Source organism: Ursus americanus, chromosome 32 (genome assembly GCF_024610735.1).
Source record: "Ursus americanus isolate L20-20 chromosome 32, mUrsAme1.1.p, whole genome shotgun sequence".
NCBI classification, from domain to species: Eukaryota; Metazoa; Chordata; class Mammalia; order Carnivora; family Ursidae; genus Ursus; species Ursus americanus.
Window position 1 is genome coordinate 7,245,998 of NC_142158.1, and position 26,061 is coordinate 7,272,058.

Below are 26,061 nucleotides of genomic sequence, written 5' to 3' on the forward strand. Positions count from 1 at the left end.
TGATATCCAGGTAAAATACGCACAATTGAATTTTGCATCAGGCTCTCACTTTTCTACTTAGGGAAACAGGAGAGTGTTGAAAGACCATTTTGTTCCTCTTTGTCTCTTACTCTTAATTTTTAGAGGCCAACACTCCACATTTTCCCCAGAAGCACATTTTGGTATCTTATATCACAGACAGCCACAAATGTTATGCTAGTTGGTGGAAGCAAGCGATGTGGCTCGACTGTCCAAAGAGCATAACCGGATGCAGGGAGAAACCTGGGATGAGGGACAGAGGACACACAAGGTGAGACAAGAGAACAGGAAAGACTGGGAAGGACGCCGCTGTGGAAGAAGGAAAACCCAGAACACGATGGACACAGTGTGGGGTCCCCAGTGCCTGAGCAGCACTGTCTTTTCACGTGCCTGGGACTTCGCCCTGGTTCCATGTCTGAACCTTCGAGACGCCCATCTGAGGCCACCATCATGCTGTTTCTGCTGGCACTGCGCGTCTTCCCTCCCCGCGGTGTCGTTCAAGGTCGGCCTGCAGGCTCCCTAGCCCAGGAGCGGACGTTGCCTGTGCCTGTCACTTTCCCACTTGCGGTGCTCTCCGTCACACACGAAGCCACCCCACCCTCGCTGGGCTTAGAACATCGTGTTTGGCGCATTCCGGGCCGGGCTCTGAAGAAGGGGCTGGCTGGCTTGCTAAGCCGTTCAGCTGGAGCTGTCGTGTGTCGCCGAGGACACCACGGAAGAGCCAGGGCCTCCGGAGCGGAGCGCGGGCCGAGAGACAGAACTGAGGCCCGAGAAGGAGTCTGTTCCCATACCTACCGACTCCTTCGCTGCTAGAGCCCCGGGGAGTCTTCTCCTTGTGAGCAGGAGCAGCAATGAGCCTCTTCTTGGGGTGCAGTGCCGTGGGGAAGCATGGGAAACAAGACTGCTGGGAGCCTCCAGGCTGCTTTGGGAAAAGACTCTCTCTCTGCTGGACGGTTGAACCTCTCATGAAAGGGACATCTGCCAGTAAGAAGGAACCAGGATCTGCACAGACATAAAAATAATTGAAACCATCTACCCAGGGCCATGCTGTGTGCTTTCCATGCGTCAGCCCTTGAAGGTTAACAGGAGCCCTAGGGGACAGGACCACCGTTGCCCCGTTTCACATTTGAGGACACTGACGCCCAAGGACAAAGAGATTTGCTCGAAGCTGCCCACCCTTTAGGGGGAGACCCAGGATCCCAATTCCAGTCCAAACTCTACACTACACCAGTGGGCTCGGAATGGTTTTTACATTTTTAAATGGTTGACAAAAATTAAGCTAGGATGATTTCCCGGCACATGAAAATGACACGAAATTCAATTTTTGGTCTTCACAAATACAGTTTTACCGGAACACTGCCCCACTCATTCTCTTATGTCCTGCCTGTGGCTGCCTTTGCACTAGCATGGGAGCTGAGAAGCTGTGACAGAGACCACATAGCCCACAGGCCTAAAATATTTATTACCTGACCCTGTACAGGCAAGTTGACCAGACTCTGCTCCAAACCGGTGGTTCTCCAAGGTCAGTGTGGATCAGCATGTCCTGGAGGGCTTGTGAAGATGCAGATTGCTGGGCCCCACCCCAGTGGCGGATTCAGTAGGTCTGGGCAGGGCTGGAGAACTTGCATTTCTAGGAGAATCTTCCAGGGGCAGCTGATGCCGCTGCTCCAGGGATCGCGTTGAGAGCCCCTGCTCTGAACCGCGATGCTGTGCTCCCTGCTCAGGGCAGCTGGATGGGATGAAAAAGGACTCAGGAAGTCCTTAGTGATGCCCAGTATATAGCCACCTTTTGAGAAAGTGCTCCCACTGACCATTTCCCGGTTGGGTGATTGTGGCTCGGGCAGCAAGCTTATCAGGGAGAGGAAGCCAGACCTGTCTTCAGAGTGGACCACTGCTCACGCTCCATGGAACTAAGAAGGGGCCACGATCAAGGGGTGCAGAGTGGAGACGAACCATACTCAAGGATGCCAAATGGAGTTTAGTAACTATTAAGTCCCAGGACAACAGGATAGGTGAGTTTTCTGTCTGTACTAATGCTACCCCAGCTGTCCTGCCAATCACTAAAGTTTGGATAGGACACTGAATCAGCTGCCGGGACCATGTACCCCCCTCTGCATATTCACACGTTCCTTTGCAATCACAGCTCACTATAGTTAAGTTATTCACTTTCTTGTGATCTTGAGGAATTCAACCGGCAGGACTAGAACTTACGGGCATTGGCCCAGCGTCACAGTTTGGTCTCCCTGGAAGCAGACCTTGAGATTAGCATGCCCATGGGGCTTGCTACAAACCCAGGTTGAGAGAGGAGCTGCAGTGGGTGGAGAGGGAAGTTGGGCTGTTGCAATATCTGTAGTCCCAGCCTGCCCCCCCCAGTGACCAAGGCTTGTGAATGGCAAGATTATATCTTTAAGAGCTGCAACTCTGAGGCTCAAATATAGAATACGTTTGAGCAAGTCACACTCAGGAAGGTGCCTGTTCTCCCTTGAAGACCTTGCGGCGGCGGGGGGGGGGGGGGGGCAGGCCTCTCGTGGTGGGAGCAGGTTGTGCAAGACCAAGCTTCCACAGCACCACCGTGTGGCGGTGAGAACAACTGCAGCGGTGATTCCTTGGGGTTTCTCTCCAGCGGCGGTTGCAAGAGCAGTCCTCACGTCTTCCCTCCGCCTTGGACCCCGTACATTTTTGGAGCTTATGGGCATTTCCAGGAAGGGGACGCTTAAGAGAGCAATGTTAAAAATTTCATGTTTTGTTTTGATTTACCACGTGAGAAAATCAGAGAGATTTGACAGGATCGTGCTCTGGTTTGTGGGTCATGTCAATTCACACAGGCTTGACATACTGATACGACCATCATGGTTTTTGTTTTTGTTTTTTTTCTGGTTTCTCAAATGCCGCAATCAAAACGATGTCTCCATAAGCACTGAATTCACAGCTTCTAGACCCAGGGTGGTCACAGAATCTTATCTCTGGGAAAAACAATTATGAGGTAAATATTCAGAAAATTAAATTCATAAATTTCAAGTACTGTTTTTTATTCCAATAATATATCATTATATCTTTTCATACTTTCTTGGTGTAAAGTTTTTCTTTCCCTGATGAGGTGTTCATGGTGGTAGATGGTGGGATTTAGAAAAATGTTTTTACTTGGCAAAATAAGGATTTGGCAACCCAATACCAGTCTCTCAAAATGTTTCCAAATTTTACTTATCTGTGAAGTCTAAGGATCTGATGACCTTTTAATCTCCAAATGTAACCCAAATTAAAATTTATAAAACACGGTATAGTTTATATAACATTTCTGTATCTAATGTTTTTAAAGCATTAAGTTAAAAGAGCAGAACTTAATGACTACCATATAATAATTTTATGCTTTTTCATGACTGGCCCTGCAAACCAGCTATGCTGGCTTCTCCTTTACCCTGGATAAGATCTGGGCTAAATCCTGTGATTTTTCTGATCACACTATGTTTAAAAAAAATCTTCTTTGGTCACTTCTAGTCAAACAGTTTAATTTTAATAATTATAAGATTTACTTTAATGCAAAAATAATAACGCCAAATTTCTGGTGTGGGGAAAGAACACGTAGCAGGACTTCCAAAGCTCTGTCCAAATAAATTCCCTCTTCTGTTTCCTTCAGTGCTAACCACTGGTATTGGGTTGAAAGTTGCAAAGCTGGCCTTGGCCACGTCCCCTGCAGGTCCTGCCCAGGTGTCCTGGGACCTTGCCTGGCATGTGGACACACTGGCCACTGGGGTGTTGTCCTCACCCTCCAGTTTTTCTCTGTTGTTCTTTACAGGAGTTCTGAGGTTGTCTGTGTGCTTTGTTTCTTCTGGGTCATTTTTTTCCTCCAACTGTCAAACGAGGACATGTAAATTTTACCAGCTCGCAAAGTGAGCAAAGTGTCACTAAAGCTCTTGCCTCTACAATTCACAGCGACATAAGGCCCCTGCCTACAGAGTTACGACGGACCTTAGACGTTTTTAGCTAATTTCTTCATTTTACAGATGACTAAACAGAAATCCACAGAATTTAAGTGGCACAATGAGAGCTAAGAATCTCTTCTCAAATGATTACAGAAAGAAGCTTTTAAAACACACACAGTGGTACAAACCCAGGTTGAGAGGGACATGAAGTTTAAGCAATTTGAAAGTCCACTTTCAAGAAGGATAAATATAAAATCAAATAACATTGTTATCATTTAGAAAGAAAAGAAATCACAATGGTTTACAAATTCTTAAAACTTGCAAAATAACACAAACAGCATAAAATCCAGGAAAATATTATCTTTAAGACTTTAACTGTCCAACACATAACCGTAATTCTTCTTTCCTTGTATTTTCGGCATAAAACTACCATTTTCCTGGCACCAATTTTGTATTTCATTTCTGTAGAGAGCCAAGTGATCTATTTCAATCTTTTTTCTAGCACCAGTGATCGGAATGTGTTTCTTCTCGATGGTTTAGAAATGTGTCCTTCAGCTTCGTAGCTCACTGTTGATATCATCATGTAAATTTCAGTGGTGTTGTCAAATTTTGAATGACTTTTATCAACTTTGTCTTTATTGAATCTTTATTGAAGATTCAGAAAAATTTCTTTTAATTTTCCACTCACGATTGGTTGTATTCAGTGAAGTTTGGGATTTTCGTCAAAATTTGGGAAAACTATTATCATATGTGAACTGTAAGATTTGAGGGTATTTCAGACTCCTTTTATGCTGACTAATCATAAATACTTTTTGCATTGATGATTTACATTCACTAGTTTCATTAATGGCTAGTGATAGCAACCTGTGAGTTTTATGCTATCTTCATTGATACAACTACTTTGTTTCAAATCAAGAAACATTTAAATCTTATCCCTTTGGGGGCTCAGTTGGCTCGGCATCCAAGGCTTGATCTCAGCTCAGGTCATGATCTCAGGGTTGTCAGATCGAGCCCCATGTCGGACTCTGTGCTGAGCATGGAGCTTATTTAGGATTCTCTCTCTTTCCTTCTCCCTCTGCCCCTCCACCCCTCTAAAAAATAAATTAAAAAAAAATAAATCTTATCCCTCTGTGTTTTATATCATTCTTGCTTCGTCAGTGATTAGATTTTTTCCCTATAATCCAGTCCTATTCGTAAGTTTTATTCAGAATTTATCACTTCCTTTTGGTGAATTACTGTCTTTTGAATGACCTGAACGTTCGCTTTTTGTTAAAATTAAGTTCTCTATGAATAATTCTTATTGATTCCATTGCACTTCTTTTCCACTTTTGTTTGTTTTCTATTGAATTTAATATAAACTTTTCTTAGTTTTTTAATAAATCTAAACTCTCCAAAAGGAGATACCTTTCACATACATCCAAATCAAGGCTCCATAATTCTCATTTGTTTTCTTAAAATGTTTCATCTTTCAAATGCAATGAAATGCATTCATATTTTATCAAATATTCCACTCCCATCAAAAAAGGAAAAAGAAAGCATAGTGAATTTTTGTTTTGACAGGTTTTTATGATCTTGTGCATATAATTTTATACGATGATGATTGGAGGAATTTTCTACAGAATAGCTTCTATTTCTATACATACCAAATTTGTTTCTCCTCCACTACCCACAGCCAGATGCGGTAGGACGTACTCCTACCTCTTGCTCTACGTCTTCAGCTCTCGATGCTGAGTGAGCAGACAGTGTGCAATAGGGATATTCTTAGAAGCCATATTACACAGGATAATCAGCAATAACAGTACGGAAGAGCTCCTGGAAATCACATAAATTATCTCATTAAATCCAAACTAATTATATCCCCAACCCAGCTATCCCTTAGCTGGATCCCCAGTGGTCTGCAATCATTCCAATTCACCCTACAGAGGGCAAAGTGTGATTTACAGGACGTAAGCATGGAAAAGACATTAATTCGTTGTGATTGAAGTATCTTACTTTTGTAAATTTTATTACATATGAACATGTAAACACATCGTTAGGGACCCACTCAAGAAACATGCTCATTTGGACAACTTCCTGAGGTGTCCACCCAGGGCCTTGGAAGGGGCCCATGCAACGAAGTGTTCCGAAGCTTGAGCTTTGTTAGTTTTATAGTAAATCTGCCTTGACATCTATTTATTCGCTCTTTTATTTTTGGTTAATTAAAAAAAAATTCTACTATGTGCCAGACATTGGGAAGTATCAAGAGAGATCTAGCCCTGTGAAGGAGTAATGCCTGTTCTTTTTCTCCTCTTTTGCCTTCTCAATTCTCAATCGCCTTTTCCCACTTTGCAAAAGGCATACTTCTTGTTCATTGTCATGATGCATTGCTCAAGGATGTGAAAGTCATCACAGGCAACAAAGAAACAGTTCAAAATATTTGTATTGAGAACATGAATGACTCTAAGGATGGTAGCAAGTCAGATTATTACTAATCCTTTGCTTTCAAGGAAGTTAAAGGAAGGACTAATGAAGTTATTCGCTGATGGATCATTGAAAAGAATTTTGATGATTGATCATTATGACACAGGGCTCAGAAAAAGTTCAAAGAATTCAATGCCATCATCCCAACAAAGCCTTCACTTACCATCTACTTAATTATGTGAACGTGCTGCTTTTTTTACATGTATAAAACCACAATAAATAAAAGAAGTACTGCTTAGTTGTTTCTTATTCTAATGATAAGTTGTATACATCTGTGGATACTTAAATTCAATGAAAAATTATGTAAACACACACATACATGAACATCTTTTTTTTAATAAAGGCAATCCTTTTTTTTTTTTTTTAAGATTTTATTTATTTATGTGACAGACAGCCAGCGAGAGAGGGAACACAAGCAGGGGAAGTGGGAGAGGAAGAAGCAGGCTCCCAGCGGAGGAGCCCGATGTGGGACTCGATCCCGGAACGCCGGGATCACGCCCTGAGCCGAAGGCAGAGGCTTAACGACTGCGCTACCCAGGCGCCCCCATACATGAACATTTTTGAAAAGTATGAAATGGGCAGAAATTACTGGGTACCCTTTGGAGCATACTGTTCTAGGTTATCTCTAACTTCCCTGTGTTTCAGCTATTTCAGAACTCTGTAGTTGAAGAAGTTACATGCTAATGCAAATGATTCTCGTGTCTAGTGGAGATGCAATTAATCATTGTCCCGCGGGTATGACATTTATTTGTAAATTCATTTCAACATCCGTAAGTGTGTGTGTGTCGAATTGTATTTTGAACTCATTGTAATTAATGCCTTACTGGTTCCCTCATTGGTTAACGATGTATAAAAATAAAATCTCTCATGTGTTCATTTTATATTTGCATGAGAGTCATGATGATTTTTAACTTTTAAAAAGTTTGGTATATAATTATATTATGACAAAAATACCTTACTTGTATGATTTCTACTTTGGAATTTATTGAGATTTTATTTTTGCCTAGTAAATGGCCAGTTTGGAGGTTATGACTTTTCCATCATAACATGCTATTTCCCTCTAAGATCCAGGGTGAATAATATGCATTAACTTCAAAATGTTTCTCAAAATCCAGATTAAATAACTTCATTCCCAAAGGCTCTATGGATGAAAACGTTTCTAAAAGGCACCTGAGAAGGTGTATATGGCAGTGGAAGTATATGAAGACATTCTCAGAAGTATCCAGTTGTCACTCTCCACTACTGTTTTGGGCTAAATGTAAACATAGGTGACTTTTTTAGTATTGATCAGCAGATCCACCCACCATCTCCCTGAGTCATGATCTAATGTGCCTATAATCTTGATGTCTGAAGATGGTGCTTTCTGATAGCCTCTTACCAAGGAATTTTTTGGAACAGAAAGAGTCCAAATCGTATCTCTTATTCTTTTTTCTCTTTTTAAACTTCTAATATTTTTTTGAGTGAAACACATCCCTAATAACCATCTCCCTCCCATCCCCCTTGCTGCCAACCCTAACCACTCAGAAAAAAGACAACAAACTCATAATTTACAAAAATCAGACTCAGAGGAGTGTTTGGTTTTGTCTGGAGCCAATTGATGGTATCCACAACGTAACCAGAAAATTCCTCACAATATGTCCACTCCACAGCTAGGCAGAGGGAGCAAAACTCAGCTATGCTGGTGTACAGTGACTTGGACTCTTTAGAAGTTGCGATTCACCAGAGTCCTGGTTTCTGCAGCATAAGTATATTAGATACACTGCTCCTCTGATCTGATATGGCTGGGCTGCGATGGATAAGGAAGGGAGTGGGTTTTAATGTAGAGTTGGGAGAGAACAGAGGGCATTTGGGGGTTGGCAGGAAATATTTGTGCCAAATAAATGTGTGCCCACGGGAGGTAAAGAGACAGCAAGCAGAAAGGAAAGAAGAATGCAGAGGGGAACCTGAGGGTGGCCACAGAACACAACTCCCTGGGACCCAGGCCACAGCCCCAATGTCTGGAAAGTCCTCATGTCTTCTCCTTGGCTTGGAAGAATATATCACGTATATAGGATCCATATTTGTCAGTGTAATATCTGCCCCGGGGCACAGGCTTCTAATCTCATTACACATGGGTTTGCCTCATCTCCCCGCGCTGCAGTCTGGGTCTCTGTGAGCCCGAGGTCCAGCCCCTTAACAACACATTTTTCCCAACTCTGAACCTTTTCATCTGCTTCCCACCAAGTACTGGAGACTTCCAGGTGTTAATTGAAATGGCTGTGTAGGCACCAAGTTCAGGTGGAGCACGCTGATTATAATCTGGTTGGCTAAAAACTTGTTGGCAGTTTCTTTCTTAACTCCCTCATGCCAATGGAAAACAAGCCCACTGCCAAACCCCATTCAATAAGAGAACACTAATGAACTTCCAGCAATCATGCCATTTATGTCAGATCTGTTAGCTGGAGCCAAAGTTTGTTAGCTTTGATTTCTAGCCAGTTTTCATACATAACACACACACACACACACACACGGGCACACACACGTTTGGCATCATCTTCACTTTCCTGCTACCCATCTATTCACGAACCCACCTTTTCACCAACCATCTAGAGATATTGTACCTACTCCTAGAAAAGCTGAAAGTCCCAGTATATATCCTCAGTCTTCTGATAACAGAAGATTCTAATATTTAAAGCTACAATTTATGTGAAGTTTTAACAACAAGAATCTTCTACTCTATATGCCTCAATACGCAAACTTTGGGCACATCTATGTGAAGAGGGTGTCTGTTCACACTCTGGCCAGTGGCACGCTGGTATATGTTTAAGAACCTGTTCCCTAGGATTAAAAAGCTCTGGTCTGCAGCATTTGTCTACACCCACAGTGTAAATGTCCCCTCCGTGGCTGATTTCAAGCTATCAACATCAGGGTACCGAACATGGAGTTGTGAAGAGATGCATATGTCTCTCAAAACCTGGTGTCTCTCAGTCTACTATGACTCTAACTACTAATCGACTAGACAAAAGAGTAACAGAGTTTATGAAGTAATTGGGATCAGATTTGGGGGCAGAGTGCGGAGGATCTGAAAGTGATTTTTCACATTCAGATTTCTCCTAAGTCATCTTTGGCAAAATAAAGAGGATGGTCTGGTAGCATCAGATACAGCAGAATGATGAGTCTCCTCATCAAATAATAGCCATTGAGTGTCTTTCCCTGTGATATACTTAAGGAAAAGAGCAAGTGGAAAGGGGCCAACCTGTGCCATCCATGGATCCATAAAACTCCGGAAGTAACCCACCTGTTTAGAACTTACGATTTGATATTCTTTATACAATAATAAAGTGGCTTTGTGAAATTTTAGAATTTGGAAAAGACCTCTTAGATTATATAATCTGTTGTTTTCACCTCTATCATCCCAAGAACCCCCTTTTCCCAACTCTAGAGGGGTATAATGGAAGTGCACTAGACGATACGGACTTTGCACAGTTTGACCAGTTTTGCATATGTGTACTTGCGAACCATCACCACCGTTTCCTTTTTGAAAAGTAAATTATTCTGTAATATCCTATAAAAGAATTCCATAGATAAATATAACCCACCTACAAACATATTTTTTAAATAAATATAATGATCAATTACTAAGCGCCCAGGTAGTTCGGCATCAGGAAGCGTAGAGAGGAAGTCAGATGGGTCTATTTATAGAGAGAAGGGTCAGGAATGCCACAGCGTACATGCCAACGAAATGAGTGTCAGACCCAATGAGCAGCTCTGTGACCTGTGAGATTATTTTCCAAAATAGTACACAAGTATCTTTACAGCTCCAAATAATCAAAGAAAAAGGAGCCCCCAGGTTTATGCAATAGGTATATATTAATTCTGTGCAAAAATACTTTGTGTTTATATGTAGACTGGAGCGAGAATCTAGGCATATTTAGTGGGATCATGTCTGTACAACAGAACAGCCTCAGTCTTGTGGAATGTGAGATGATGATTCTGTGCACCTGTCCTATGCATCACAGGACACCTAACATCCCTGCTCCTGCCCAGTAAATGCTCAGGGGGCTCCCCTCCAATTATTTTGTCAATCCCCGAATGCTCTCTGTACTCCTGCCAAGAACACTGCTATCATCTAATACATATTTTGCAGAAAAAATTCTTATGCTCTGGGTGTATTAGTCGTTGCTTTCAGTCATAAATAACGTAAAGCCCCCTCCCCACACATACACCAATAATTTGATATTTCACAGAACAGGAGCTCAATGATGATGGCTCAGGAGACCCAGGTTCTTGCTCCTGCCTGTCCCTCCATCCTCTGGCCCGGCTGCAGGATGGCTGCAAGGTCCAGGCACCTGTGCAGACACAGGTACCACCTGAGGAGAAGAAAATGACTCAGCGATGCCCCTCTGCAGGCTTCCCTCATCTACCGATCCCTCTTGGGGGGAAATGGGGGAATCACGACTGGTTAGATAGGTTGGGATGTATCCTAGGGCAGGAAAGGAAGTCACCGTGAAAGAAGCAGATGCCTGAATAAAATGGGGTAGGAAAAGGGGGATTTTGGATGCAAGTTAGGCAATTAACAGTGTGTAGCATATTGGGAGCCTGGTAGAGTGTGGACTGACTGCTCGTGGGGCAGAGATAGGAAGTGGAGGTGACTACTAGAGTGAGGCTAGGATCTTGGGATCTCTGTACCTTTTTAGAATGTACAACAGAAGAGGCCAGTGCAAAGTGATAAAACCATAGCTCTGATGACCCTGATATTTTGCCAGTCCCACTTTCCCGGTGATCAGATGAGTTGCTGGTATCTCAGACTTTTGGAAGAGGGCTGTGTTTCCTGTCTATCTTCCTCTGGGCAGGGAGATAAGCTGAATCCTTTCTGTCCTAGGCTCAGTTCTTAACCCTCGATCATGACACAGTAAGTGCTTTTGGTATTTTGAGAACCAGCGGAAGGTGGTTGTGTCCCTGTCTGGTCTTGCCATCTATCCATTTAGGCTCCTGTTAGTCCACAGCCAAATAGCCAGCCATATGTCACCTTATATCCACCGTTCCCCACCTTACTCATCTTCCTCCCTCTTGATACCAGGGTCATTGTAACTCCTACTGGGAAAGGTTGGGGGGAGTTATTATTTTAAGAACTGACCTGAGACTTCCCCTCTTGGAGAGAACTGAACTTGCTTAAGAAAATAGTGAAACAGGCATGTCTGTTTACAGAGATGAAGGCATGGCTGATAAAGGGCCAAGAAATGACAAAGAGATGGAGGAACTTCATGGAATTAGCAAAGAACAGGAGTGTTGTGGGTGCAGAGCAACGGCAGGAGCAACAAGAATACACAAAGACAAGACGAGGAGCTGTTGAAAGAGTATTTCCACAGGTTGGGGGACCACAGACACCGGGGGAAAGTCAGCCAATGAGAAGTTCACTGAAGCAAGTATATGGAAGAGGGATGCCTAACCCTCCGTCTGAAATCATTTTCTATCATCCTCCTATTCTTTAATTTCAAGTAAAACTTTCCTATACATGAGTGGTTTTTGGTGAAACCAGGTGAAACTTGTGGCCAGGTTTGGGTTCACATAGGGCAGAGAGAAGGAAGCAGTCAGTGGAGGTGAGCTGTGAATGAGGTCGAGAGGTCAGCAGGACAAGAAATTGAAACAAGAGGTGACCATGGGAATGTTACTCCCATGGAGTTTGCAGAAATCTTGAGGAGGGCCCTGGACTTCCCACAGGATGTGGGAAGGAGGCTTAGCCAATTCTATTTGAATCCTAGAGGACCTGGTGAGCCCAACTGACTCCCAAGTTACACAATCCCCACCCTTCACTCTTCTGGCCAAAAGTTGACACAAAGGATAAAGAAACCCACCAAACCCTACTGTCACCGTAAATGCACACACAATAGATGTGACAGGCACCTCTATTCACATTTACACATGGATTATTCATCCTATCCCTAGTGTTTATAAGGCCGGAGACTTCCAGGCACCAGGATTACGAAGATGCATGGGTTCTACTCTCCTCCTTTGATTTCTCACATTGGACCAACTCCGGCCTTGGGAGTCCGGAAACTTATCTAGAGGAAGGGACGTTTGAGTTGAGACCCAAAGGTGACTCGGTGTTGGCCAGGCAAAGAAAGGACAGGAGTGGACACTGGTTTGATGTGTAGCGAGTATTCCAAAAGTTGCCTCAGCTCTGCCGAGGTCTCCCTCTGCGGTGACTAGGTCAGAGCCGAGGCCTCCTATACAGTAGAATAATCTGCACCATGATGTGGATACCAGGTCTTCACACTCTCAGCTCCTCACAGAGATTCACAGGCATGCAGGCACACACACCCACAATTGCACAAAGCATTCTTTCTTCATCCTCCCAGGGATAGGAAACTCCGGTGACGTGTGTGTGTGTGTGTGACACTTACCTTGCTTCCTTGGTGTGCAAAGAATGAGGATAGAGTGGGGAGGATGAGTAGAAGATACTCTGATAATTACACGTGTAGGAGATTTTGACTGCTTATGAAATAACTGTCTGCATAGAAACATGGGTACGGTAGTGGTCCACACACACTCTGAAGCCCTGTCTGTCATCTGTGTTGGAAGTCTGGCTCTGTCAATTTCAAGCAACGTGGGCCACCTCACCTCTCTGTGGCTCCTGTTTTTTGTTCCCAGTAGGACCCATCTAATCACATCTATCCCATAAGATAGTCGTGAGGATGAATGAGTCCATGCACGTGAAGCATGTTAGAGCAGCACTCGGTGCATACTGATTGCTCACTTAAGATCAGTGATTGTTACTATTCTTGCTGAGGGAGGTAGTTTGGCAAAACATCTCTAGTTTCCCTTCTTGCAGAGGGGCAAGTCAGTGAGCGTCTGCCTCTGGCTCAAAGAGCAAAGCCCTCTTCCTTCTGCTTCTCCTCTCGCTCTGTGCAGAACCCGAAAGTTGGATGGTTTCCTGTGTAAGAGGCTGAATCAAGAGTTGCCCAGGAAAGCTCAAACAACCCTGAGAAATGGGTTAATAGAGCCTCCTGGGTGCCTTTCAACGTATGTATCTGAACAAGCATTAAGTTAAAAGATGGAGATTTGGGTTATAATCCTCATTCTTCAGGGCCTTCATATTTTCATCTCTCAGATAGGTATAATGAGCTCTGCTCTTGTGATTTGTGCAGTTCAGATAGGAAAGCATGAATCAACTTGCCTGTGAACGTGCGGTCCGTTCCATAGGTAACGATGATGCCTGCGTTCACTGCCCGCTTGGGGTTATTCTGTTAGGAAGCAAATATTTCTGCAGGAACTTCTTAAGTCACATGAAGGAAGAGCGGTTGATAAAACTTGTCTGTGACTGCCAAATGCTCGGGGATGTGAGGGGGTTTATACGTGAAATAGATGACTGTTGTCTGTGGTGATCGACCGTCTCAAGCTGCCACAATTGCAAAGCAAGACAGCGAGTCCTGGGCGTGCCATTAAGAGTTCCAGAGCCAAGGGAAAATGCACAGCGTTGCTTTTCACTGGTGTGATTTTCTCTCCCAACAGCCCCGAGACAACTCCTGTTGGGGTGATTGAGAGGGGCACTTAAAGAAGGCAGCGCCCAGGTCGAGTTTCTCCATAAAACGTCCCTGGTGGAAAGTTAGCTGCACGTCTTTCAAACTAGCCACTCTGAATGACTCTGTCATTAGGAAAGAATTTAGTGGCTTTACATTTAATATAAGCTAATGGTTTCTGGAGGATTTTGAGCAGCATATAATAAGTTTAAGCAGCCTCCTGAGAAGTTTGAATGACGTATGTGGGGCTAAAGCGCCCGAGAGCAGTAGGTCTACTCTGTCTACCATCTCCAGGAGCACAGCCCTTCTCCCCGGGCTCCGTTACTCACATCTGTCTGCAAAACGCTCCCGCCGTTCCTTCACGTGTGTACTTACTGTCGTATTTCTCTCATCTCCGCGGATGCTTCCTGTTCTCATTCAGTGTGCAGTGCAGTCATGTAGCTGTTTCCATGTGTAGGAACAAGATCGAGATAAATCCACAGAAAGATGGATTTTCGTGGATGCATATATGGCAGAGAAAAACACTTGATATCAAATTAGACTGCTGGGCAGTAAACCGTGGAGGAGGAACCACAGAGGGGATCTGAAAGATTGTCATTGAATTTTTTTCCCTGATACTGCCTGATACTAAGATATTTGGGGTTCTACCTCAATGGCATAAGGACAAGCCATAATCTGACAAGTTTTTCTCCCTCTCTTCTTCCTTCCCTCCCTCCCTCCTTCCTTCTTTCTCTCTCTCTCTCTCTCTTTCTTTCTTCTTTCTTTCTTTCTTTCTTTCTTTCTTTCTTTCTTTCTTTCTTTCTCTTTCTTTCTTTCTCTCTCTCTTTCTTCTTCTTTCTTTTTCTTTCTTTCTTCTTTCTTTCTTTCTCTTTCTCTTTCTTTCTTTCTCTTCTTTCTTTCTTTCTTTCTTTCTTTCTTTCTTTCTTTCTTTCTTTCTCTTTCTTCCTTTCATGGCAGAACACATGTAACATAAAATTTACTGTCCTAACCATTTTTAAGCGTACAGTTCGGCAACATTAAGCACATTTATATTGTTGTGCAACCGTCTCGAGAACTTTTTCATCTTCCCAAATGAAACTCTTTAGCCATTAAATAGCTTTCATTTTTATTGAAAAGCAGGGAGAATGTTGAGACAACAGATCATAGTGACACATTGAAATGCACGGGCAATCCTTTTGGAGGAATGCCATTCCGGGTCATGTCCCTAAGGGAAGGTCAGCCATCAAGGCATGCTATTTGGGAACCCTGGCAGGGAAATAATGGGAGCTCAGACTAATGACCCCCCCCCCCCCCGAATCAGGAGGGCCTGCCCTGTCTATGTCCTCTTTGACTTTGCATTTCCTGCAATAACAGTGTGAAGGGGGACAGCTCAGTGTCCCCTGGGGCGCTGGTAACTTCCTTTCTTTCCTCCAAGTTGACCCACTTGGAGGAAACTGTGGAATATACCAACACAGTTCTCGCTTATGGTTCAATGCTGGTACTTAAAAAAGTCATCTAAAAATTTGGCTATTGCCAGATTGCCCCAAAGAAATTATCTGTGAGCAAAGGGAAAAGTATTTGTCACTCTTAGCATGGTGAGTTTTCTCCAAAGTAAACAGCAGTGCCCTTCCAAAAATAACCAACCTGCCCATTGGGTCATATGTACTTACATTTGGTCAGAACCGTAAAAGCCAGGATTTAAGCCAGCAACATTGTGGAAAGGGCATTTCATGGATGAGGGCTCTTGTTTTGCTGTCTGGAAAAGGCTACCAGGAGAAAGGATGGAGCCTCCCAGAGAGGAGAAAGGAAACAAGTGACTGATCCCATGGCAGGGATGAGACCAGAGGGCCGTGCCAGTGGCTTTGTGCCCCGCTCCCCACTTCACCCTGCTATAGGCTGGGTGCTGGCTGGTGTAGGGTGGCAGCCCCCAGCTGCTGTGGGTCTGCTGGCATTGCTCCGGGGGAGGAGGGCGTGCAGCAAGGATGGGTTATTTCTGGGGAGTTAAAAACATTTAGAAATTATTTTCCAAAACATAACTCCAATGTTTCATGTTTTTATGACCTCGAATTGCCTTGGGAGCATTTTAGGGTTAGCGAACTCCCTAAGGGCATTTAGCAGCACTATGTGTAGAAATTGTGGTTTGCTGTCAGAATGCTTACGCATCAGCAGTGCCCACCCCCGGCTGCTGCCCTCCCCGGCGGCCACCGGCATTGTGAAACAGCTCTCTCTGAGGGGAGATGCTCACATGGGTTGGCAGAGGCTTTGGGGGAGAAAAGAGGAGAAACGAGAAAGGCACTAGCGTTAATGGAAAGCCTGCTATATGCCAGCCACTTTCCTCTATTGGTAGGGTCTTAGGAGATTAGGTTACCGTAAGGAAAGTGTGGCTCCGAGAGTTTAGATATCTTGTTCAAAGACACTGGGCTTATGAGTATGTCCACACGCCTGTCTCCTTGGCACTACAGACCACATTCTTTCAATCACATGGTGTTGCAAAAACAGGTCAGGCACTCCAACCACAACCATCTAGAAGAAGGAGTGGGTATTAGTTGGGGTCCTCTAGAGAAACAGAACCAGTAGGGTATCTATCCATCTATCTATTTCTATCTATCATCTATCTATCTATCCATATGTATGTATGTATGTATCCATCCATCCAAGAGAGGTTTACTATAAGGAATTGGCTGGTGTGATTATGGAGGCCGACGAGCCAAGGAGACAAGCTGGAAACCCAGGAGAGCTGGTGTTAGAGTTCTAGTCCAAGTCCAAAGGCCTGAGAACCAGGAGAACTGATGGTGCAAATTCTGGTCCAAGTCCTAGTCGGAAGGCACGAAGAGACTGGAGTCCCAGCTTGAAGACAGTCAGGCACAGAGAGTGAATTCTCTCCTATTCAATCTTTTTTGTTTGATTCAGCCCCCCAGTGGATCGGATGAAGCCCACCCACATTGGGAAGGGCAATCTGCTTACCTCAGTTTATTGATTCAAATGTTAATCTCAACCAGAAACATTCTCACAGATAAACCTGGAATAATGTTTAACAAGATATCTGGGCACCCTGTGACCCAGTTAAGTTGACACATAAATCACAGACTGCTAATTACAAAAATATTTTTGATAAATGATTCTCAAGAAGGCGTTAGACATTAACAAAGTTACAGGAAAAATTTTTGAAAGTTTTAACAATAATATTGTACATCCGTACAGTAATAAATGATAGACTTTATGGGCAAAGTTAAAAGGTTTATATAAATATATAGTTTTTAGAAACCACCCTTTGAAGTCAGGTACTAATGTTCCCATTTTACAGATGAAGACGCTTAGGTCCAAACAGACTGAGTGGCTTCCATAAGGTCATAAATAAAGAAGGAGGAAGAACTAGCATGAAGCCAGGTCTAGATGGTTAAGTTCTTTCTGTAACAATTACTCTTTTGAGTAGATCAGGATAATACATATTAAATTCAGGTCAATCAAAAGGTAGTTAAATTATAGTTTTGTCTTTTAAAGTTTTTTTTAAAAATGTTTATACTTGATAAACTTTGATTTCAAAATGTCTAACTCTCTCCAGAATACTCTTTGTGAGTGTCCGATGCTCTGACCGATTTTTGCAATGTTAAATGTATAATACATGACACACAGTTAAGCTATTCACCACCCATTAGGCAAGAGCATGGAAAACTGTCATTTTATTGGAAAAGAACATTTCCAGGTTTTATGTTATTCAATAAATATGGTCTCCCTTCTAAGCATTTTCTCTTGTTCAACCCATGCACAGCACTTGAAGAGATGAGAGAAATTCTCTGAGTGGAAGGCAGCTCAAATTCTTGGGGGGGGGGGGCGTAGTAGTAGTAGGGGAAGAGACCCACATACTAGGGCTTTCACTGAGCCTGAGGAGCCCTTGCTGTCCCAGCCAGGGAGCAAGACGATGATTCTAACATGTGAAACCCAGAGGCAAATAGATTTCCCAGAAGAATCCCAACTGTAAGATGAAGGGCCTGGAGGAGTTATAATGAAGTGTCAAGCCTGGAGGGGAGGGAAGGAGAGGGAAAACCATGTTGAGAGTGATTGATAACAGTTAGAGGTATCCAGATGTTTTTATTACTTTAAATTTTGCTCCAAGCATTGTGTTTGCAAATAGATTAGTAATGCCAGTTATGCTTATGCCTGACCTTTAACATGTTATATAACTCATCGTGTCTACCTCTGGCCTGGACCTCCCTCTGAGACCCAGGCCTGTGTATCCCACTGCCCACTTGACATTTCCTCTGAGATATCGCAGAGCAGCTCAATTTTGACGGGTCTAAAACCAAAGTCAAGTTTTCCCTCGAAAGCTTAGTGCTTGGCCAGCTCGTTATCCTGATAAATGGCACCACCAACTCCCCAGAGTGCAAACGAGCAACCAGGGAGTAATCTCTGGTTCTTTCCCCTTCTCACCCCACACCCACTGCATCTCCATCCCTATCTCCTCCTCTCCCATCCAGGCCATCCGAGTCTTTCCTTTGGACCACTTGCAATAGTCTTTTCTATTCTCATCTTCTGTTGCTCATTTGGGTTGAGTTCCCACCCTGCAGCCAGAACAGTCTTGTTAAAAATGAAAAACCACATCACTGCCTTTACCCTGCCTTTAAGACAGTATGCTCTTCGTGTGGTGTCCGAGATCCTGGCATGGCTCGGCCATGGCCTGTCTCTCCAGGACCGCTCGCACACCCTTCTTTCCCTGGCATTCCATCATACTCCAGGCCCACAGCAGATCCTCACACCATGGCAGGCTCACCCCAGCCTCTGATCTGCTGACACAAACCTCCTTTATATACATACTGGTTTCTCTGGGATGGTTCCTTCCTTCTTGCTAATTAACTCCCATCTCTCCTTCTCCTTCATACCTCAGTCCAGTCCCTGCTTCCTCCTGGAGTACTTTCCCAATGTCCCCATTGGGTCTAACCTTCTGTTGGAGGACCTCAGAGCTCCCTAAAGCTCTTCTTTTAGCATATATTTGTGTGATCATTGAATGACTGTCCTTGCCCCCCACACAGGCAGGGACAATTTCTGGTTTTGCTCTTCATATTTTTGGATTGAAAGGATAAATAATAAGTGAACTCCTACTGGAGCAGGAAATTGCTAATGGCTTTTGTTGTGGCCACCATGCCTATGAATGGCCCGGCTGCTCACTCCCTGAGTGTAACTCAGTCACTACGGCTCACTCTTTGCTCTGGTTTAAACAGGATAAGAAATAGGGAAATGGTTGTGCTAAGAATATCCTTGGACGTACAAACCCAACAGATTATGCTAAAAAGTCATCCGATGAATGGGTCTATAATATCATCAATAAAATTTGATTCTGCAGAAATTAATTCTGAAAATATTCAATCAGACCTCTTAACGTCCCCTTTTCCATCATTTTAAAAAAGGACTGACAGAAGGGCATTCATTCGTATGTGATAATTTCCTAATTTTCTAGTGACTCACCTCCTTCCTTACTTTTTCTCTTGCCCCAGGTGTGTGTGCGGCTGGCTCTGTACATTGAGACCTATTTGGGGACCTCTCTGAGACAAAAAATTCTCACAAATTTAAAGAGCACCAAGTCCGAGGAGAACGTCGGGCTATCTTGAAATCCAAAGTAATTCAGCTCAGTGTATCATGTCCCTTTCAGGTAGTTCCTCATGATTTCTGTGGGTTTTCACCAAAATGTTTTCACATTACACACCTGAAGTTTTGTGTAGAAAGTTAGTAAGTTAAACGAATAGGTCAGCAAATCTATCATTTTCCCAACTTGCTGGAGGTGAAAATTAACTTCTATCCAGAGGCATTTAGCAAGAGGAAGTTTGAGTTTTGCATAGCTCTTCTTTTTTTTTTTTTTTTAAAGATTTTATTTATTTTATTCGACAGAGATAGAGACAGCCAGCGAGAGAGGGAACACAAGCAGGGGGAGTGGGAGAGGAAGAAGCAGGCTTATAGCGGAGGAGCCTGATGTGGGGCTCGATCCTGGAACGCCGGGATCACGCCCTGAGCCGAAGGCAGACGCTTAACGACTGAGCCACCCAGGCACCCCTGGGTAGCTCTTCTTGATGTGTGAGTAGTTGCCAACACTTCATACCCTATCTGCATTAACATTCTGAAATTACACAAAATTTACAAAGGCACTGGAAACGAGAAGTGATCACACAGCCGTAGGGCCTTTGGTGATATTGTAAATCAGCCACTCTGGCTCTGAGGAGTGACCAGACCTCTTGGCCTTTGGATTTTCGGAACATAATTCAGTCTCAGCCCTGGGTTCATCTATGTGTCTTCTTCCCAGAAGAGCAGGGAGAACATCCTGAGAGTTTTCAGATTACAGTTTATTAAAGTTCTTAAATCATCTCAACAAAGGAAATATGACCTGAGTAAAACAAGTAATTTTTCAAAAAATGACCTCCAGAACAAAGCCTGGAGTCTTACACTGAACAATTCATTGTGAAGTAGGCTGGAACGAGCCACCCTACACACTAATAAGTGTATGATGGTTCACAAACACGTCTGCTCATTTTCCATATAATGCAATATTAAGAAACTTGAGGCCAGCTTTCAACAGCTGAAGCAGAAGTTTCAACAATTTTCTTGCAAATTAGAATCATTCTGAATTAGCAGCTTGCTTCGACAGCCAATTTGGACAATTCGAACCTCAAATGGTGTCTTAGGTCTGCTGTATTTGCTTTGGCTGTCTAGATAATTCTAAGTCACTAGACAATCACTCATGGAGAAATTGGGGAAATGCCCTTCTTCCATGTATGTCTTCTTTCTGGGCAAGCATTTAAATGTTAGATGAAAGAATTTGCCTTTCCTATGATTGAAGGGATGACTTCAGAAGGTCTAACATTTTTCCTCTTCATTCTTGAAATCCAGACAGCAATAGGAATCTCGTGAGCCCTGGAAAGCCCCTAATGGCAATCGTGGGATAAAATGTTTTAATTGACAAAAGAGCCCCTTGGCTAAATTGTCATCTTTGTAGAACTTGTCAAAAGTATTCAGTTTCAAGCTAAAAACCTGCCAGAATGAAGGCCAATCATTAGTGACAGAAAGATTGGGAGAGCGGAGATCCACTGGCTGCACAACAGCACGTAATGAGAGAAAATATGGTGGAGTCAACCGAGGGCAATTGACCCACGGCCAGTGCTTAACAAGAGGGGCCCTCAATATCATGATGCCCCCCACGCCATGCTGGCGTATCTCACACACTAGCAATGATTTGTCTCTGTCATAAGAAACTAAAAATATGATACTCCAAGGGTCTCATGACTCAATTTTGTGTTTTTAATCATGTGTCTATACTGCTCCAGGCACAGGAGAAACTGGAAGAGTAAATGAGGCAAATGATACCTAAGTTACTTGCTGAGTAAACCTTCCTGGGTGGCTCCTGTATATTCCAGTGGCAAACACACATGTGTGCGCGCACACACACATACATGCACTCTTGTGGTAGACCCTACACAACTCACAGATTTTCTGTAGGTTGTGGATTATTTCCAAGAAAAGTCCTTGCTTTTCTGAGTTATACATAGGACTATAAATAAGTTATTTTAGTTCAGCTGATGCAAGGTTTCACCAAAGGGCAGACTTAAGACAGACCTGAAAACAATCTGCCCAGACCTTGGTGATCGTGATTATTCCTTTGTTCCTGACGGTTGAAGAGAGTAGCTTTTTGTTAGATACGATGGAGTGGCGAAGATGTTCCCGTTTGTTCTCAGGCAGCCACCCCTTGTGTAGCACAAGGGTAGAAGAGGAAGCTGGATGAGGGAACTGGATTCAAATCTACCAATCTTGAGATTTACTATTAGTTCTGATTGTCTAGAGAAGAGGGCGGAATTTGTCTAACAAGGCATTCTGAATGTTTCTATATTCCCTTCAACCATGGAATCTTTATTCCCATCGGTATCCCCACTGCCCCCTTGTCTTAGTCCGCTCTACTTCAGAGCCCCTACTGCGCAGGGGTGAAGTAATGATGGAGTAGCAGAAGAGAGAGTCCAGGTAGAGCTCATTGATTCCCAGCAAGTTTTAGGAGAAGAGAAAGGGAGAGACAGGCAGAGAGAAAGGCAAGCTTCAGTTTAGATGGACTTGAGGGAGTCTTTCTAATGGGCTTGGACAGACGTAAGAGAGAAATTTAGGAGAAGTCGACAGGTGTCTGAGACATGAAAAGAAAAAGAACAATTGGGAAAAGAGACTTTTTGAAGTTCTGTATGTGTTTTTACGTTTGTTTTTAATTCAGAGAATCCCCTTTTGCATTTAAAGAGCCCCCAGTAAAATATATTTGAATTGCCTCTCTAATTAAAACCTTGGACGTCAGACAGTGTTTCTTTGTATTTAACACCTTGCTGAGAGTGGGTGGCAAAGTGTCCGGTTTATGGGGATGACATATGTAATCGAAGGCCTGTCTGCAGGATGCTGAGCGTGCGTGCTGAGGGGGAAACTATGTCAAAGACCCAAACGCCCAGATGTTTGCATCATGCCGCACTAAGCTGCTCCCACGTGAGTCCAGTGTGTAGTTGTGTAAATACCCCAAACCACGAGAATCAAAGGCTCTAATAATAGCGGGAATGATTAAATCAGAGACATAAATACGATCATGTCCACTTGTGTCTGTTTCAGATAGGGACACTCCTTGAAATGAAATGGCTTGTTTCAAACCTGTGTGTGTAGCCAACACAGGGCAAGAATTTTAATACTAGAAAAATGCAATTTTTTTTATTCAAAAAAAAAAGCCACTATTTTCAAAAACAGAAGAGAGCAAAATAATCACCACAAAGTGAAATAGTCAGTGTTTGCCTGGTAATTTTCCATCTGTGCCATTGCAATTTTCACTAGCAATTTAAAAAAAATCCTGTCATAAGCAGAAAACAGGTTTGGCCATGAAAGTAAACTCCCTTTCTTGCTAGTGATTGAATGTGACTTCCAGATTTATAAACTCACAGGCCACTCACATCGTGTTAGTTGTTGGAGTGGGGCAAGGCTTGGCTTTGAAAGATGTTTACAATATTTTTTAAGTTTGGTAATAAGCGAGTGTCCAGTGAAATTGGCCATGTGGACCTCAGGAGCGACACAGCCCTACAGTTTTCTGCTCGTGTTCCCGTCCTTAGGGGCCTGTATCCCGGCTCCGCGCTGCTGCCTCGCTCAAACGTGGAGCCGTGAACACTATCAGAATGACATGGAGGTGCTGAGCCTCTGACGCTGAAAGGCCTTATCTCAAGTGTCCTCCATACCAATGCTAAGTGAAATCATCCTTCCTAAAAATTTAGCAAATTAAAGTTTTACATAGGCCATGGGCAGGAAACCAGATGTTTCTGGAAACATAAGAAAGGTACAGATCCGTATCTCCTTTACGTTTTCATGTCCTGTGAATTCATTCTGTGCGAATTATTATGCTATTTAAACCTGTTCTGAGGACCTGGGGTTGGGAAGTAGCAGCAATGTCTGTGTCATAACTCAGTTCTCCTAGTTTACTGCAACCTGGTGACTCTTGGCCTTCTGTTCAGTTGGGACTCACTCCCCACCACTGTCACCAAGATGTTCCTAGACTCGTTATTTCACGGTAGTTGTCTTTGGACCCCTGGCATTTGAAAGTCCACATGGCTTTGGCTCCGAGGCACAGCTCCCTGGTGGGAACGGAGGGCGGAGGGTGGTTGTCAGAAGCTGGGGTAAAGAATCACCTGGAGTCCGCATGTATATTCAAACACACAATTGGTGTAACCCTAGGGCTAGCTGTCGGGCAACAATTTCCCTTGTTCTTTCTGCAGCCCCTCCCAGGGTGCTGTATCACACCCTCTGGGACAACTTCTCTTATGAAGCCTGTTCTTTTTTTTTTTTTTTAAACAAATTCAATACAAAAATGTTAAGGATGGTAGAAGAACAGGAAGACATACTGACTTGAGTTCAGTCCTCCGTACACCTGGCTTTCATGACTCTGTTTGTTTTAGTTGTGTGGCATTCCCCTTTCTTCCTTCCTATTCAAAGTTTTCAGCACAATGTATTCACTGCTCAAGTTAGGGTGAATTAAAGCAAAACCTTTTTGAGAACTAATCTCAGAGACCCTGAATATTAGTTAGTCATGTGCTTGACTGAATGTAATAGAAAACCTGACGTTGTTTCAAAAAATAAGGAATTTATTTGAGTTAGGTAACAAGAAATCTTAGTGTAGCTGACGAAGAGCTAATATCTATCTTCCTGCTCTGCTATTGTTGGTGTGGGGGTTTTCATCCTCATGGCTGCAAGATGGCTGCCACATCTCCAGGCACTATATTCCAGGAAGGAAGAAAGAAGATGAAAGAAGGAAAAAGGGCAAGAGGCTGAAATGGGCAGGCCTAAGGAGACTTTATTCTTTAAAAACCTTTCTGGGACACTCTGCCCCAACATCCACTCATATCTCATAGCCCAGAACTGGCTCTCATATCCTCTCTCTGCTGCACAAATTCTATAGCTTTTATGTTAGAGGAAGGCAGACTGTGTGACTTTTTAGCAGCTTTGGGAGGACTTAAACAGTGTTTAAGACTATCCAGAGGACGTACCTGTCTTGGCTGAATGACAGTGGACCTGAGGAGTACTTAAATGAAGACTCAAGAACACCTGAACGTGGGGTGACTATTTGTTCTAGCTTGGCTAAACTGGTTTCAACCCTGCCTGTGTTTCTGGCCTAATTGTTAATAGTACCTCCTTTCACCTTTTCCCCAACTTGTTATTATGAGAACTCTCATGTTATTATGAAAAGGTTGGCAGGATTTTACAGGACAACCTCTATGCCTACCACCTAGATCCTACCATTACTCATTTCCTACTCTCCTCGTTTTATCTCTTCATTCATCAATCTGTCTTTTTTTTGGATGAATTTCAGAGTAAATTACAGGCATCCATAAACTTCTCCTTTACTACAGCATGAGCCCGAATTCTATATTTGTTTACAATGTGTTTTTTCTTCTGAGGTAAAATTAACATTAAGTGAAATGTACATCTAAGTGCGTATTTGCTGAATTTTGGCAAATCAATGTGTAACCCCAACCCCATATCAAGATATAAAGCATTACTTTCACCTTAAGAAAGCTCCCTTGTGCCCTCTCCCGACTGATCTCCTTTCACCCAGACAACCGCCATTCTGGGTTGTTGTTGTTGTTGTTGTTGTTTCAATATAGATTAACTTCAGATAAATGAAGTCATACAGTAGATCATACTCTTTTGTGTGAGGCCTTCGGGTTAGCTGAAAACTCTGAAATAATATTCTTGAGAATCACCTACGTTGTCATGTGTTTCATTCTGGAAGCTTATTTATTTCATTCAGCCAGACAAACTGTGGATCCCATTTGGGTCAAAATCGTGTATTTTCAAGGCTTGTTTTAAAAAATATCTCCCAGGAGCAAAGGCCTTCAAAACTATCAGAGCAATGCTGCTCCCTCCCTATGGCAAAGGATAAACTCCTCGAAACAAAGATCTTTATTTCACAAAAAGGAATGTGGGTTTGGGAACTTCTAAATGGCTCACTTTAAATTTAATGTCTCTCTAAGAGATATAAATTAGTGGCAGCAAAATATTATGGCCCTTTGAATGCTCCAGCCCGTGAAATGTAAATTAAAGTTTGTTTAGCCATTTGGTGGGGCTTAACCATACTAGAAAGAGCTGTTAAATATTTTATGGTATCTAAATGTACTTGCATGGGCACCGTTCCTGTCCCCTGACACATTTTTGTTCAAGTGAGAAAGGGAACGACTGAGAATGCACATAAAAATATTCCCAGTTAACAGAAGTTTAAATGAATTAAAGAAATAAAGAACACACATGTTTGCATTTAGACATGGTAGATGGCCAATTTTTTCATGAAGAACGCCTTATTACTGTTGCTCTAAGCAGCACTCTAAATGTTCAACAGTTGACAAGGGGAATTTCCCTTCCCTTCTCTCCTTTCCCTACAGTATATATTAAACTAATTGCTTTATTTTAACAAGGGGGACCCTGTTTCCCCCAACCATCTTCCTGACCCCTGGCTTGAACTTCAACTCCACGGATCTTTGCTGAGAGATAATTGCACTACTGATGTGATTTAATGCACTTTGCCTTCAGTGGGTCAAGTCTTCTCTGTCTTTAGAAACATTTTTAACTCTCAAAGGGTCAGATTCCCATCCTATATAATTCTTGGAGAGTCGTGTAAAAAATTTGGCCCAGAGTTTCCTTATCATTTA

At 43.1% G+C, this 26,061-nt stretch overlaps 1 long non-coding RNA gene across 1 annotated transcript in view; it reads right to left on the minus strand.

Moving 5' to 3' along the window:
- Positions 1-2,543: 2,543 nt before the first annotated feature.
- LOC123801594 (uncharacterized) overlaps positions 2,544-26,061 on the minus strand; it is a 37,784-nt gene continuing 14,266 nt past the window's right edge. The window contains exons 2-3 of the long non-coding RNA XR_006782266.2: positions 5,582-5,750; positions 2,544-2,981 (exon numbers count right to left, since the gene is read on the minus strand). This is a non-coding gene — a long non-coding RNA (uncharacterized LOC123801594). The remainder of the gene's footprint in view (positions 2,982-5,581; positions 5,751-26,061) is intronic.